Here is a 16,802-nt window from a genome sequence, read left to right on the forward strand (position 1 = left end):
AAGCATAGTTTCAGGTGTTTAATGCCGTCATAAACACACAATTCGATTTCGAATCAAAACAAAACCACAAATATAAATCACTAAACTAACTAAACCATAAATCTCATCGATTGGTTGGATAGATGGCAGAGGGTTGTTGTTGTTTATACAAAATTGGTTTGTTGTTCTAATACGACTAGATTTTGTGCAATTGATTACGATTTGAGGTTTCTCAGTAAATAAATTGAATAAATTAACAACAAAATAATGCCAACGTTAAATAAACAATTTATTTATTATTAAATATGGTCAAAAGTTGAATGAAAAAAAAAAAAAAAAAAAAAAAAATCATAAATTATGTTTAAATTGTAGGTTACTTTATAATAATAAAAAAATTAAATTGTGTGTTTCTATGGTTTCATCATTAATGCCATATGAGATTAAAATCGATCGAAAATACCGTTAATTTAAAAAGAGTTTCTACCAAAAAAAGTACTATGTTTTTGCGATGATGTTAAAAATTCTGAAATTCCTTTATTATTTCCATAATCATAACAAAAATGAACATTTATTTGGTTTTCCACTGGAATAATGTATTGCTGTATTCCTGTGGATTCGTTCAATTCGATTAAGCAAAGAATTATGATACAGTTATTTCATGGGAACTGTAATCTATATTAAACTTCAGGTTTCTGGTTTAATTTAATATAGAAACTTATGCAATCACATGATAAAAAACAACAAAAACCAACAAATAAATAAAACGCCTGAAAGTATGCATTGAGAATAACGTGCATATAAATATTAAAACTTCTTCCGTTATACTTGTACTAACTTCTGCATTTTAACATTTTTCCTATTCCTCCCTGGCTTGTATTTGGTTTTCCAACAAATGCAAATGTTTATTCAAGGAAGAATACTCGCATGCAAGTTTGTTAATTAGCTTCTTTTTGTTTCATTTTGGTTACCGTGGCTAATATTCTGTAACTAATATTGCAAATAGTCAGCAACAAAATATACATTGCTTTGTTTGCCTCTTAATGCCTTGGGAGTTTTTTTTTAAAGAATATCAGATATTGCATTTACATGTTTGGAAAAGGTATATACATTATTTATGTATGTATGTACGTGTTGCATTTTTTGACATACATATGTACATGTACGTACATGTGGATTTTAAGGATAAAATACTGTGATTTATTTAAAAATTAAAAGACAAATATTCTTATTTGATAGAATAAGTAAAACAGTATCAATCGGTTTTGCCGACAGAGATATGGCAAATAACAAAATTCCTTTACAATTCCATTTGAAAAAAATTAAAAATTTTTTTTGCGAGCACGTCTACGATTTTTGGTATAGAGGTAAAGGAAAAAAATCCGGTTTCAAATCTACTCGCGTTCACGAAATTGGCCAATGCGCGCAAAAGTTAAAGCGGTTTTTATTCTCATATAAAGAAAAAATATTTTAAAATATCTTTTTTGTTGTTATGAGAAAATGTATGCATAAATCGTTAACAGCATTCCATATCTATTCGTGGATGTTTAAAAAGTTATTAAATTTATTATTATTTTCGCGGAAAATCAACAAATAATAAAAAAACTTTGAAGTAAATCCAAATTATCCTTTCCCAGAACAAACCCTCAAAAAATAAATTAAAAAATATATGCGGAATCTAGACAATGCGTAGAAAAATATGATACCAAATTTATGGAGATTGGGTACATAAATTGCATATTATAGCAACAACAAAAGAGAAAAACTTATTGTTGGAAAATATTGTTGCAAATATTTTTTTGGTTTGATTCTAAAAATTCGAAAAAAATATTTGGGAGTTCTCCAACTATTTTGCTAAAATCCCATAGAATAATGAATGTATACTGTTAAAACTTCATCAAAAAATATGGTTTACAATCGCGAGAGTTTAACTGATTACTGTGATAACTTATATGTGTAGGAAATTAAGAGTAATATTGAAATTACAATCATTCAATTAATATTAAAATTAAAAAGCCCGTTATTCGCGAATTAGTTAAAGTCGGTTGGTGCGCATTCGTTTTTGGATACAGCGAATCAATCTCTTTCAAAATTTATGCATATTTCGATGTTTCACTCAGGGGCCATTGTGTGCCGCCAGTTGCATCATACACTGCAAAAAAAACTTAAAGTTGGTAAAAGTCGCGCAATGTGCGTACGATTTTGATGCGCATCCGGTTTCATCAGCGCCTATCAAAAATATGTTTATCTACACATATTTCAATCAGATTCTTCAGGAACCGCGGATGTGCCTCCACTTTCTATTTTTGGTAAAAATCCTATATTACTCGCGAATCTCTGTAATTTATGACACGCGTTTTCGCAAATATTGTAATCGCGTATAAAGGATTCCATTTACGTAAAAAAATTTAAAAAAATCGCGGTTTGGTACGCGGATTTGTCAAAATAAATTTTTGCTGATTTTCCTATTTTCAGGGTATCTATATCCGAGGTTTTAGTGGATGGATTCGATCGCGGATGGGCTCATTAGATCCGTCGCGTAAAAAAACTAAATTCACGCGGGTTTCAAAGGAAATTGAATGACAGTTGTAAATTTTACACGCAAAAAATAGGTTTTGTAAGAAAATTCACGCATCAAATTTTGGCCTTTCGACTCTAATTACTAGGATGCTGTAAGGAGCACATTCATGAGATATGCATCAAACGACGTAAAATCACGAGTTCTATAATCGCGTTAAGAGTTTGGAATATTATCTTCTTGCGCGTCCGGATTATTAAAAAAATTCAAAAAACCCCGAAATTCCGGCTTCAAAATGTCAGCATCAATTTTAGGTGGATGCAGTGGATATATCGAAAAATCATACACTACAGTCTTGTTGCCCATGGAGTATTCTGTGATTCTTTCTTTGGGGATATGTCTATAAAATGTAAGGTTAAACCAAAAATCGTATGGGAACATAAAAAAACTTGTTGGCTTCAACCCATTTGTACTCATTTTTCTACATTGATGCCAACACAACTTCCACGAAAATTAATTTTAATGGTTGACATTATGGGATCCCTCCTAAAACACTTCATTTTAAAGAATTGTAGTCATACTTTATAGAATATATTAACAGTTCGCGAATTCTGATAGGGTGAAACTCGGATTCATCGATTGCAAAACATTTTTGTTATTCGCCATATACCCTTAGCCTATGTGAATTGAAAGTTTCAATTTGAAACACTTTTTCCCACAAAAAAAAAAAAAAAAAAAAACTTAAGTTTGAAGAAAATATTTCGAGATCCAAAATTTGGACCAAATCGGTTTCTCCGTTTATGAGATATCGCGCGTACCATTATAGTGAATATTTTCGAACTATTGTGGGGGAAGTACCTGAAGGAGTGGACCTATAAGCACCACCTTCGAATTTCATGTAATATTCGAAGAAATATTACAATATGCAAAGTGTGGACTAACGCAGTATTCCTCGTGCGCACAAGCTACGAGGGGCACTAGAAAACCTTCTGGCCTAGGCAATACGCAGTTTCGCCAGGCGTCATTTGACATTTGTTTTGGAAAGTTCGATAATTTTTAGCCTAAGCGTACTTAGGACAGTTTGACATACGACCATGTGTGGGGTTGTTTACATTAGCTTGAAAAAATCACTTTGCAAAACAAAGGAATTTAGTTATGAACATTTTCTTAATATAATTTTTCACAACTTTCGACATGGATAATCACGGCAAGAGTGTATCAATTAAATATTTGTATGTCAATAAAGTGCCATCCTATATCACAATGAAAAACTGGTTTAATGAATTCAATCGTGGCCGACACTCGCAAAAAACGAAGCTCGTGAGGGTAACCCAAAATCGACCGTTGTGCCAGAAAAAAATTAAGCCGTGCGTGAACGGATAATGGAAGATCACCATGTTATATACCGTGAGATGGAGGCATCCATGGACCTTTCTTCCACAAACTAAGATTTGATATTGCATGAAGACCTGGTCGCAAAACTGGATTTTTCTCGCTAGATCCAGCAAAATTGGACAATCGCTCAAAAAAGGCTCTTGTGGATTTGTGCAAAGGAATTGTGAACAAAAACAATCACGGTGCTTCAAACGACATTTATAAGACCGTCACAGACGACGAATCTTGGATCTATGCCTAGGAGCCCGAAACAAAACAGGAATCGACCGTTTGGGTCTCCGAAAGCGAGCCAAATCCAACGAAAGTTGTTCATGGAAGAAGACATTCGAAGGAAATGGTCGCTTGTTTCTTCTGCTAAACTGACCGTGTGGCGACTATACGGCTTGAGAAATATAGGACGGTTAATTCTGAGTGTTACACTACAATTTGTTTGTCTGAAGTCTCCTGAGAAATTCGAAAAACGAACAAGAGAAGTCGAATCGTTCTGCATCATGACGATGACCGGACAAAACTTGGAATTGATGGGTCATGCGCCGTACAGCACTGACTGGGGATGCAATAAATTCATTTGATTGTAGCACATCAAGAAAAATAGGCGTGGTCAACGATTTTTGTCGCCAGAAGATGCTGTAAAAGCTTTGAAAAACCATGTTTTGGAGGTGTCTCAATCAAGCCACTGAACACAAGTTGAACTTTTCCGAAATTTTGTGTTGGAGATACCCGAAGCAGTGCAACGAGTCAGTCCATATTGTAACCTCATCTATGTCTGGTGGACATTTCACGACGTGCAAAGTACGGACGAAATCGGATACTCCCTTCAAGAGTTGTCTTGCGCAATAACTGTCCAAACATTTTCAAACTTTTGTTGGGGAGGTATTCGAAGTAGTGGACCGATAAACTGAGTTTAGACTAAATATTACAAAGGCCAAATTTTGAACCTAATTTGTACGATACGTTCGATAACATCGTGCTCTCCACTCAGCCAGACGGACGGGCGGACGGACATTGCTAAATCGACTTCAAATTGTCTGAAACGGATTTCGTCCAAACATACTGGGGGGTCTAAGCCATTATTTCGATGAGGCACATTTTGACCGTATGAAAGTGTATATCACCAATATTTTTGAAAATATAAAATGGCCGAAGCCAAGGTTCACCCTTTTAAAACACGCGGCTTGTGATTATATATTATACAAATTAAATATTTTTGGATAAAATAAAATGTTTTTGGAAGTGGCAAAAAATATTGGCCTTAAAAGATAATTTGCGTGGAAGCTGTGGCTATGTTTATGTTAAAAAATGGGTTGAAGCCAACTTGTCTTTTTTTGTTTTCTCTCTCGATTTGTGAGTGAACCACACTTCTCCAGAGTTTCCTGTCAAGGAAAAATTGGAAGTAAACTAAATAAGCATCATCTCACTAATGTACTACTTTTCAAAATTTGATCTGCTTCTACCATTAAATGATGCTGACATTTTGAAGCCAGATTTCCAGTGTTTGTTTTGACATTTTCTTCTAGTTGCGTTCCGCAAACAGGTTTTTCAAGGAATCATTTATAGGATTGTAGTACTTGCGATTCTGAATTTTTTTGATACGTATATCGTAAATGTAGTCTGCATAGCTTCATAGAAATCTGCATCCAAATGAGGCCGAGGCTTCGATGGAGGAGTAAACAAGTGGAAGACGAGATCAAAAAAATACGGTATTCCCAATTGGAAAAGTAAAGCCACAAATAGAGGCGAATGGAAATATTTTCTTAGCTCGGCTTATAAGATAAATGTTCTGTAGAGGAAAGTAAGGAATCTACACTAATTATTTCGGGGAGCTATAAACGGAATAGCAAACTTAATATACCCATCTGATATGTATATACTCAGCAAACCAAATGTCGGATGTCCGACACGTCTAACCAATTTCGGAAGCAACGTCGTTCAGATTTCGTTCCGATTTCTGAACGATTTTTCGGAGCGGAAATAGTTCAGATTTTGTACCGATTTCGTTCCGATTTCGGAATGAATGTCTGAAACAAATTTCCTTTCCGAATTTCCCAAGGATTTTCTTCAGATTTCGTTACGAAATCGGATCGAAATCGATACGATGTCGCTCCGACATTTCGTTCCGAAATTATGTCAACCACTTCATACAACTTTCGTTAAGATATCGTTACGATTTCGGATCAGACATCGGACGTATCGTCCGAATTTTGTTCCGATTTCGTTAATATGTCGGTACGATTGGTTTGCTGGGTAGTAGCCCTGGTATTTCAAAAAAGTTGTGAAACCAGGAACTGGTATTTATTGTTAATTATTCTAAAACTTAAAGACATACGATTATATTCTTTGCACGATATAATAGAAATAGTGTTATATTCCTCAATTTAAGAACATGTAAATTTATATGTATGTGAATGTACTTGCAGATAAAAACCCGTACAAAAAAAAAAAAAAAAAAAAGACGCAGCTAAAATCTTTTTGTTTAATAATGCAAGTGTATGAGTAGGAAGCAACACCATGTGATGTGTGTATGTATTTAATAGTAAGTTGCCTTTTTGAAATGCGAAGTGAAAAAGTTCGCTTGTGGCTGTGAATAAGAATTTCGGTTGGTGTTTGCCACTTGGGTGTATTCGTTAGATACAAACCCAAATGAAAAACAAGTAAAAAAAAAACTGACTCAAAGAGCACAAACTTACCAAAAAATACATTTACACTTGAAGTTCATAAAAAGTTGCCGGAGAAAACATAACCAAAAAAAGATAAAACACAATATTGTGGTTTGGAGTATTGGCAAGAAGAGGATGTGCGTGTTAAATAAATAAATAAAACAAGAGATATGAGTATGAGTGAAACTAACTTTCCTCTTATAGAGCAGCATTTAAGAACATATAGTTGAAGTGTAAGTCTAACAAATCGAAATAGAAAATTATTAATTTTTGGAAACCTTTGAACTATTTTTGTTTTCAAAGCTTTCAAAATGTTTAACTTTATACGAGGTCTGATAAAAAAGCATTAATTTAAATTCAGTTTTGGGAAGAGGAAAAAGTTGGCGGTGAATACTGTGGTTGAGGCATGAAAACGATTTAGTTTTTGGCCAAAAATTCATGCACAATATCGATGGTGCAAACTGCATGATTGTTTTTTTCCATAATATACATATTCCGACGAATTTCAGGTGGACAGTTTAATACCCCCAACGAAGACTAGATACCAAATTTCAGTCATATCGGTAGGATATTGAGTCCAAAACTTTCAAAATACCGAAAATCGGGAGGTACTATATGAAGACGTGAAGCAATACCGAAAAACTACAGGTGGAAAGTTGTATGCACTCAACGAAGTCAAAATACCAAATCTCAGTCATTACGGTGGGATATGGAGGCCAGAACTTTCAAAATACCGAAACTCGGAAGGTACCATTCTATGGGGGCTATAGCAAAACGTGGGCTCATACTGACATTTTTCTGGGGAAATATTTTACACCAAAGAAGACTAAATACCAAATTTCTAAATTTATAAAAACTTCAAAATACCAACAAAAGTCGGTAGGTACTGTTCTATGGGGCTATATTAAAACGTTGACCGATATAGCACTTTTTCAATACCAAACATCCTAGGAATAATACCAAATTACAATGCTCTATCTTATCTGTATCTTGATTTTCACAGACGGACATGGTTATATAGATTTTATGCTCACCAAGAATATATATCGGGATTTCTGAGTGAAATCGGCCACTTGTTCAAAAAGTAGTTATACCCTCAGCATTTATGCTAACGAGGGTATATGAGGAAAAGTCAAAATTTTTTAGTTTCCATGAAGCCAAGGTTTGCACTATTATAATACGCGAACTATTGTAGTTTGCCAGTAACTATGACTATTGCTGGATTAATTTAGATGTTTTTGTACAAAGCTCAAAAATTTAGCAAAAAAATTTAATTTACGTGGTAGTTACGACCGCGTAAAGGAAAAACCATAGGTAAAAACACGTTGAATCTAAACAGGTTTTTTACATTGCTATTCGATTTCTGATTAAACCATTCAAATGACGGACATCTGTCCAAAGTAAAAGTTGGAGAATACAAAATGAAGATTACACTTCTAATGTATCACTTTCCAAAATTTCCACTGCATCCACCTTTTATGGATACTGACATTTTGAAGTCGGATTTCAGGTGTTTTTTGTATTTTTTATGTAACTGGGACGCGCATTCGGATATTTCGAAAAACCAATTATAGGACTAAAGAACTCGCGATTTCGCATAATCTGATATGTATATTAAGTATGTAGCCCACACAGCAGCAGAGTAATCTACTGCCAAAGGCAAAAATTTAGTGCGATATTTTTTCTAAAAAACCTATTTTTTGGGTACAGTATTTACAATATCGTTTTGAGTGTGCTGGTACCCCGCGATATTTTAGTTTTTCGACGATCCGGATCATATGAATCACAGATCGTAAAAATCCATCTACTAGAACGGCGGAAATGGCTACTGCAAAAATTGAAAAATTTGCGAAAAATGTTTTTCAAAATATCGCTGACTAATTCGCGTTTTATGTGGATCGTTTCCATTTCAATGAAGAAAGTGAATCATCACTCGCGTTTGTGCGAAAACAGCGGTTTGAAAAATTTAGTGGCATGGGAGCTGTATCCGATTTATCCAAAAAAAACTGTGTGATGCTACATCCACGGTTCTTGATGGATTTTATTGAAATATGTTTAGATCGATGTATTTTTTCACGGTTGATAGTGAAATCGGATGCGCATAAAAAGTGTATGCACTTTGTGCAAAATATAAGCGTAATACAGTTTGTTGCACACTAAACTGCAGACGATGCTACATCTTAGCGGCCAAAGTAAATCCTGGCAAATGTGTACAAATTAAAAGAGAAGAATTCGCTGTATTGGTAAACCGCATGCGCATCAAGTGATTTTGAGGATTTCGCGATTTACACGCATTTCAAAATGAACATCACCCGATACAATTTTATTTCAAGATTATACCCCATTTAAAGGAACCCAACATTTATTTGAAAGATATCCATATCTTCTGCTAGATGTTAGCGTGTTTTCGAGAAGTGATTAGAATAATAAATGTGATTTATTGCGTGGAATTTAACTAAAATAGAAGAAAAACTCCGACCTATTTTTCTTACATTTTGTTCAACTAACTCACAAAATAAATTTTAATAAATATTTTCTCTTACAAAAATTTTATAAATTTCCTCAATATATTTTTTGTTTTTTGCTATAATATGCAAACCGCTAAACGGATTTGTATAGTTTTGGTTTCATTTGAATCTTCGCGATGTTTACATTACGTACATATTTTTTATATATTTTTCAGATGCTTAAACAGCTTGAATTTTATTAGAACACGATGTAAATTACCAATTGTTTTGAATGCTTTCCTAATTTCTGCGAAAATTTACAACTTTTTCACTAAAGTTATGGGACCTCAGTGAACATATAGTATGTAGGGAGCCCCTAATTAAGAGAGTTTCTCAATATAATGATTAGAGTCTTTTAACGATTTTTTTCTTTTTATCAGAATTGAAACCGCCATAACTTTTGCGCACAACAACCAAAATTAGTATCTCGAACAGATTTAAGAATGGGATTTTTTTCCCAATGTATGTACCAAAAATCATTCATGAAGCTTAAAAAAAAATTTTTAATTTTTTTTTTTATGGAAAACTAAAAAATTTTGTCTTTTCTTCATATACACTTTCATACGGGCAAAATGTGCCTAATCGAAATAATGGTTTTATACCCCAAGTATGTTTTGGACGAAATCCGTTTCAGACAATTTGCGGTTGATTTAGCCATGTCCGACCGTTTGTTTGTCTGGTGCGCACGATAACTCTCGAACGGATCAACCGATTTCTATCGGTCCACTTCTTCCTCCCCCACAAAAGTTCAAAAATGTTCGGAAAATTTGTGCTCATGATAACTCTTGAAGGGAGCAATCGATTTGGTCCATACTTAGATGAGGTTCCAATATGGACTCAATCGGTCCACCTCTTCAGATACCTCCCACACAAAATTTCGGAAGAGTTCGCTTTGATTTTTGATGACACTGTGCAACATTTTTAAAGTGATCTTGTGCAAACAATTCGAACTGAGGATTTTTTGAAAGTACAGACCAAAAACGACAAGAAACCCTAGTTGGGTTTTGTTGTGTCAGATCCAGTTCGGATTTTATGGCCCCATCTAAACCTGGTTAAATATTGAGTTTTTAAAGAAATTCAGGGCTATATCTCTGAAACCAATGCGAATCTTCTTCTGACCTCTGAAGCAAATTTGTAGATAAGAACAAGAATAAAATATTTGGAGAAATAATGAACTCGAAAAACTACATTTATTGCCTCAAATTTCAAAATATATGTAAAAATTTCACAATTTTTATACATTTTACACCGTATCTCCAAAACCGTTTTTTCTGAACATTTTCTTTTGCAAAAATATTCCCTGGAATGTAATACACAACTCTTCAGAACATGTCATTGTTGTAAAATGTCTCCATGCCTCTATTTTCAGTACATTTTTCAACGACCATTTAATAAAAATGTCAATAATGTAGTGAAATCCGAAATGCGAGAATAAACTCTTGGTGTGAACTGTGTTTGAAATACGTGTTGTAAAAGATATGATACAAAATACCGCTGAAACAACATGAAGTAAGCATTTTAGAGTTTCAGAATGTTCTAAAGAATTGTTGAGAACTTTATTTGGAAGACTTTTGCAAAAGGTTACTTGGTTCAACTCCCAATAGTTTAGCCGATACTGACCAGAATATTAGCAATTATGTAAAATTTTCTATATTTTATAGATTTTGATGCCCTAGATGGAGTTTTTCCTATATGGTCTGTTCAAAGGATAAGTTCTACTAGTGCAGGGCTACAATATTGCCAACGACAGCAAGGCCAAATTCCTAATCGTTTCTGAGATAAAGGCCCGATAAATGCAAAAAAGTGTAATTTTAGCCCGGTTTAGATGCGGCCATAAAATACGAACTGGATCTGACAGGACAAAACCCTACTAGGGGTTTTGTAGTCCAAATATGTTCTATCAAAAAATGCACACTAGAAGTTGTTTGCATTTTCAGTGTTGCATAGTGTGATCAAAACCGATGCACAACTTCCAGTACTTCCCACCAATATTTAAGAAAAACGTCACTAAAATGGTATGAACGATATCTTTTGAACGGGGCCACCAATTTGGTCCAAACTTTGGATCTCCTAATATTTTGTTCAAATTTTGTTTAACGTCTAAAATGGCCCATATTCTCCTTAGGGAACCTCCCCCACAAAAGTTCAACATTTGTGTCGAAGTGCTGTTTAGGGTCTTTTCGAAGATCCTTTGGAAATTTATAGCAATGCTGTTCGTTGTGGTCCTGTTTACAGCGATATTATGTTTTCCGTGGACAAGTCCATGCTTCCAGGCACACTGGTCCAAATTTATACGAAGGACCACTAGTGGGCACGATATCTATCGAGAAGATATGACTCCCAAAATAAGATCCACTTCCATAATGAACTATGTCGGTCCATTCCTTCAACACTTTGAACTTTAATCCTAATCCATATTTTTGTCGGCAAGTTCAAATGTCCAAAAAGGGCCACAAACTACTGAAAAGACCCTAAATACATGCGATCTGTCCGTAGATGAATGTTTCAATTCACATAGGCTGAGGGCATACCTCTGTCGGCAAAGTCGACTGATACTTTTTTAATTGTTTTTGATTTCCATTACTGTGGTAAGGGGTATTATGACTTTGTGCATTTGTATGTAACATACAAAATGCAACGAGAAAGACACATACTCGTAGTTCCTTCTAGGCATATGCATAGAATCACTTTCTGAGTCGATTTATGCATGTGCGTTCGTCCGTTCGCAACGTACAGGTCCCATTTATTATCCGATTCAGCTGAAAATTGGGGAATAACATTTTTTTTAACCATAGGAAGAACGCTATTGCTTTTGGTGAAAATCGGTTCAGATTTGGATATAGGACCCATATATATTTTCGGCTGATTTCACGTATTTGGTTCACCAAACACGCTATATATCTGATTTCAATGAACTTTAGAACGTGTGGCTGAATTCGGTCTAAAAATAAATATGCCAAATTATATAGAAATCGGCTCAGATTTGGGTATAGCATCCATATATATTTTGGGCCGATATATATGTCCGATTTCGATGAAATTTGGAATGTGTGACTAAATTTGCAGATTTGGACATATCTCCCATATATATATTTTTCGGTCGATTTCACGTATTTGTTCCACAAAACACGCTAAAAATATCAGATTTCGATTAAATTTGGAATGTGTGACTGAATTCGTTCTAAAAATAAATGTGCCGAATTGTATCGCAATCGGTTTGGATTTGGATATAGTTCCCATATATATTTTTTCCGATTTCACGTATTTGCTGCACCAAACACCCTATATCTGTTCAATTTTGATGCAATTTGCAATGTGTGACAATAATACAAAAAATTAAGGTCAAATTTATGGATTTTTTTACGTTTTCGGATTTTTTCTTGAAAACGGTGTGTCAATCTAAAAGTGACTAGAGCAAAAAAAAAAAAAAAAAAATATGTGTGTTGAAGACCGAACCTATATTTTAAAAAAATCCAACAAAATCGGAACGTGTTTAGTAGAGTTATTCCATGTTAGAGTCATTCTATGCTAAAATAGCCCGTTTCACCCACATGTGTAATCGAAAGCTCAACTGGAACGACCCCAACGAAAACCCACCGATTTTTTTTTGAAATTTTGTCAAAAGATAGGGTTTGTTGCGCTAATTACGGAAATGTATAATTTCCATGGGCGGCGGATCCGGTTCGCCGGTTATTTCACAAGCCAGACAAGGTTCTATTGAACCGATTACCGTGAAGTGGCTATCGTTTGAATGCTTATGGAAATACCTAACACATGGAGTTGTTATTTTAACCGGTACGCCTCATGATGTTCTCATGATAATTTGTAAGTCTACAAATTTTACTTCAGTTGATTTCTGATAGGTCTTACCGTGTTTGAGAAAAATCCAAAAAAGCTGAATAAGGCCACCAAAAAATGACCTTTGACCCTGAATAACTTCGTTTGCACTCATGGGATCGATGGAGACTTTTAACATGTTACTTCTAATGGTTTTCCACCAAAATTCAGCTTTGGGGAATTTTTGCTATATCCCCCTTATATGCATGTCTATTTTGACTGGACTATTATTTCAATCCCACGGCGCACAGCGGTCCCACTTGTATGGAAAACAGTGCCAAAAATAGTTCTAACCGAGCTACCGCCTCGAAATTTTAAACGTAGCTTTATAGTAAGTCAAAAAGATAGAAAACCATTTTTAGTGGATGTAGGACCATATTTGGGTATAGCTAACGTAAAAAGGTACCGCGCGATTTTTGGTATTTTGACGATTTTGGCCAAATTTGCCAACCGATTTGGATGTTATTTTGCATTTTGAGTTCTGAGTGAATAAAATACCTCCTTGCAAAAAACTATTCAATATAGGTCCACGTTTAGGTAGAGCCCACATATAAATGTACCCTCAGATTTTTGGTATTTTGACAATTTTAGCGAAATTTTCGAACTGATTTGGCTGTAATTTGGCATTTTAAGTACTGAGTGAACCAAATCCATGCAAAAAATTGTCAATATCGGTCTACGTTTAGGTATATCCCCGATATAAACGTACCTCCCGATGTCCAAATTTTGACGATTTTATCCACATTTTCCAACTGATTTGGCTGTAATTTTGCATTTTGGGTTCTGAGTGAGCAAAATACCTCCTTGCAAAAAATGTTCAGCACCATGTTTAGGTATAGCTCCCATATGAACGTACCTCCCGATTTTCGGAATTTTGACGATTTTACAGGCGTGGTATAAGAGGAATAACTTGGCGGGTGGCAGATGGGGGCAGCTGGAATATTTTTAAACGTAAACTAGAGACTTTCCCCTTCATTTAAAAAACAAGTGAGAAAAGGCTATAGTCGGTACGGGGCAGACTATGTGATACCCTACACCACTACCTCTGTGCATAATCTTTTCACTCGAAAACATTTCTTTTATGGAGATACGAAAGTTTTCACCTATCTGACTTTTATATTAAATGACTTAAGGCGAACTGATCCAAAATAATTAATATTTAATTTTATATTTGACTACTATCGACATCACCAACATCAATAGGTTTCTATCTCTGTGAGAAAATTTCGTGATGATCCGATCAAAATTCCGACCTGTAGTGTGATTGCAGAAAAAGTGGAAAATAGGGATGCATTAACGACTACTGCGATATCTGTATTATTTGACTACCTTTGCCAACCTACTTTGCATAATTTTAAAGATGGGATTTTCTACTTTCTTAGTCAGGCTTTCCTTTTAGAAGGTCCCCAACCAAAGGTGTGATATCCGTCATTATTATTTAAATCGCAAAAAATGAAACGTTGGGTTCTATTAGCGACTATTGCGATATCTTCGTTGTTTGACCACCTACGACAACCTACGTTACATCGTTGTAAAGGTGATATTTTCTACTTTCATTGCTTTTGGTTTTGCTTTTTGTATACCCTTATAGACGCTGAGATATTTGCTTTGGAATAAAATGTTTTTGCTCATTCCGACCGCTAAATATTATCCGACCATCACCAAAATTAATTGGCTTCTTCCTCTGTGAGACCCTCAGTAACCCTCGAAATTTCGTGACGATCCGATCAAAATTGCGACCCGTAACGATCAAAATTGCGACCTGTAGCGTGATTTCCAAAAAAATGGAAAAATGGGATGTATTACCGACTATTGCGATATCTCCGTTATTTGGTCACCTACTCCGACCTAGTTTGCACCATTGTAAAGATGGGATCTTCTACTTTCATAGTCAGGCTTTGCTTTTGGAAAGTCCCCAACCAAAGATGTAATATTCGTCATTATACTTAAAATCGCAAAAATGAAAATTTGGGTTTAATTTGCGACTATTGTGGTATCTTCGTTGTTTGATCACCTACGTTACATCGTTGTAAAGGTGATATTTTCTACTTTCATTGCCAGGTTTTGCTTTTTGTATACCCCTTATAGAAGCTTAGATATTAGCTTTGGAAGAAAACATTGTATTTTTATCCAAATAAGTTTTTTGCCCATTGCGACCCCTAAATATTATCCGACCCTCACCAAAATCAATAGGCTTCTTCCTCTTTGAGACCCCCATTAACCATCAAAATTTCGTGACGATCCGATCAAAATAGCAACCTGTAGCGTGATTTCCAAAAAAAATGGAAAAATGGGATGAATTACCGACTATTGCGATGTCTCCGCTATTTGGTCGCCTACGCCGACCTAGTTTGCATCATTGCAAAGGTGGTATCTTCTACTTTCATAATCAGGCCTTGCTTTTGGAAAGTCCCCAGCCAAAGCTGTGATATTCGTCATTATACTTAAAATCGCAAAAATGAAAATTTGGGTTTTATTTGCGACTATTGTGATATCTTCGATGTTTGATCACCTACGATAACCTACTTTACATCATTAGAAAGGTGATATTTTCTACTTTCATTGTCAGGTTTTGCTTTTTTTTATACCCCTTATAGAAGCTGAGATATTCGCTTTGGAAAAAAACGTTGTCTTTTTATCCACATCAGTTTTTTGCCCATTCCGACCCCTAAATATTATCAGACCATCACCAAAATCAATAGGCTTCTTCCCCTCCGGGACCCCCATCAACACCCAAAATTTCTAGAGTTGGGTAATCTAGTTCCTAGTTCCTTGTACTAGTTCCAAAACGTATGAGAAACATCATGAAATATAACGTGTGATATTAAGTATACGCAGTTTGTTCAAAGAAAAAATGTGGGCCATTGGAACTGCGAAGTGAACGAGATAGTTCCATATAGTTCCTTTGGCACAACTCTAAAAATTTCGTGACTATCCTGTCAAAATTGCGACCTGTAGCGTGATTACAAGGTTTAGATGGGCAGACGGACGGACGGACACACATAGACAGATCGACTCAGCTTGTCGAGACATTCATTTTGGTATATACATATAAGTATGGGTCTACGACCATTTTTCCGATGCGTTACATACTTTTTGACCAAAACCAACTTATAAAACCTCCCCACATAGTGGTGTAGGGTATAAAAATTCGAGACTCACAAATACTCACATTATTAGTAAAACTCAGCATAAATTAATAGTAATTATATTAAAAATAGCAGAAAAAGTCATTTATAAAGAAATTATTTTTAATGAAGTTAGAAAACGAATTATGAATTTGTTTTTTCGTTAAAACATTGTCAATGCCATCACCTATAAGTTTCATATTGAAAATTGCACATTTACTTCTCCAATTCTTTTAAATTTTACTTATAACCTACGAATGCTTTGCGGATCTATTTTTCGTTTTTAAGGTCTTACACACAAATCACAACATCTTCGACTTAACATGGCATATAACCGCTGTAAATTTCCAAAAATAATGCTGGATGTTAAAAACTTGATATGTTTAGAGAATATTTATTTCAATCGCAATAAAACTTGTCGCCATCAATTTTTCGATTTTTGTCCACGTGCGGAACCACTGTGCGGAGCCTGATTGACTCGGAGGAATCTTCGACCAGGGCCGTAACTAAAGACTAATACTAAAGAAGTTATGAGTATTTCTTTGCACATAGTTTTTACAGAATTCAACTTTTTCTGGGCGCGGTATATTGGAACTGTTTGTCAAAAAAAAAAAAAAAATAAATAAATAAATATATGAAAATATACTGAAATACTTTGCTGCCCATATATTTTATAATGGAATGGTGGAAGGCATAAAAAGGGAAAATCGAATGAACATATGTAAACCAACTAATTTGAAAATAAATAAGACCTCGCACACCCCCACCTAATTTAGGGTTTGGT

At 34.8% G+C, this 16,802-nt stretch overlaps 1 protein-coding gene across 28 annotated transcripts in view; it reads right to left on the minus strand.

Annotated features, from left to right (window-relative positions):
• Window positions 1-16,802, minus strand: part of Rbfox1 (RNA-binding Fox protein 1) — a 699,789-nt gene that overhangs the window by 240,081 nt on the left and 442,906 nt on the right. The window lies entirely within an intron of this gene.

Source organism: Musca autumnalis, unplaced genomic scaffold, assembly GCF_047663935.1.
Source record: "Musca autumnalis isolate F117 unplaced genomic scaffold, ASM4766393v1 scaffold_4, whole genome shotgun sequence".
Lineage (NCBI taxonomy): Eukaryota > Metazoa > Arthropoda > Insecta > Diptera > Muscidae > Musca > Musca autumnalis.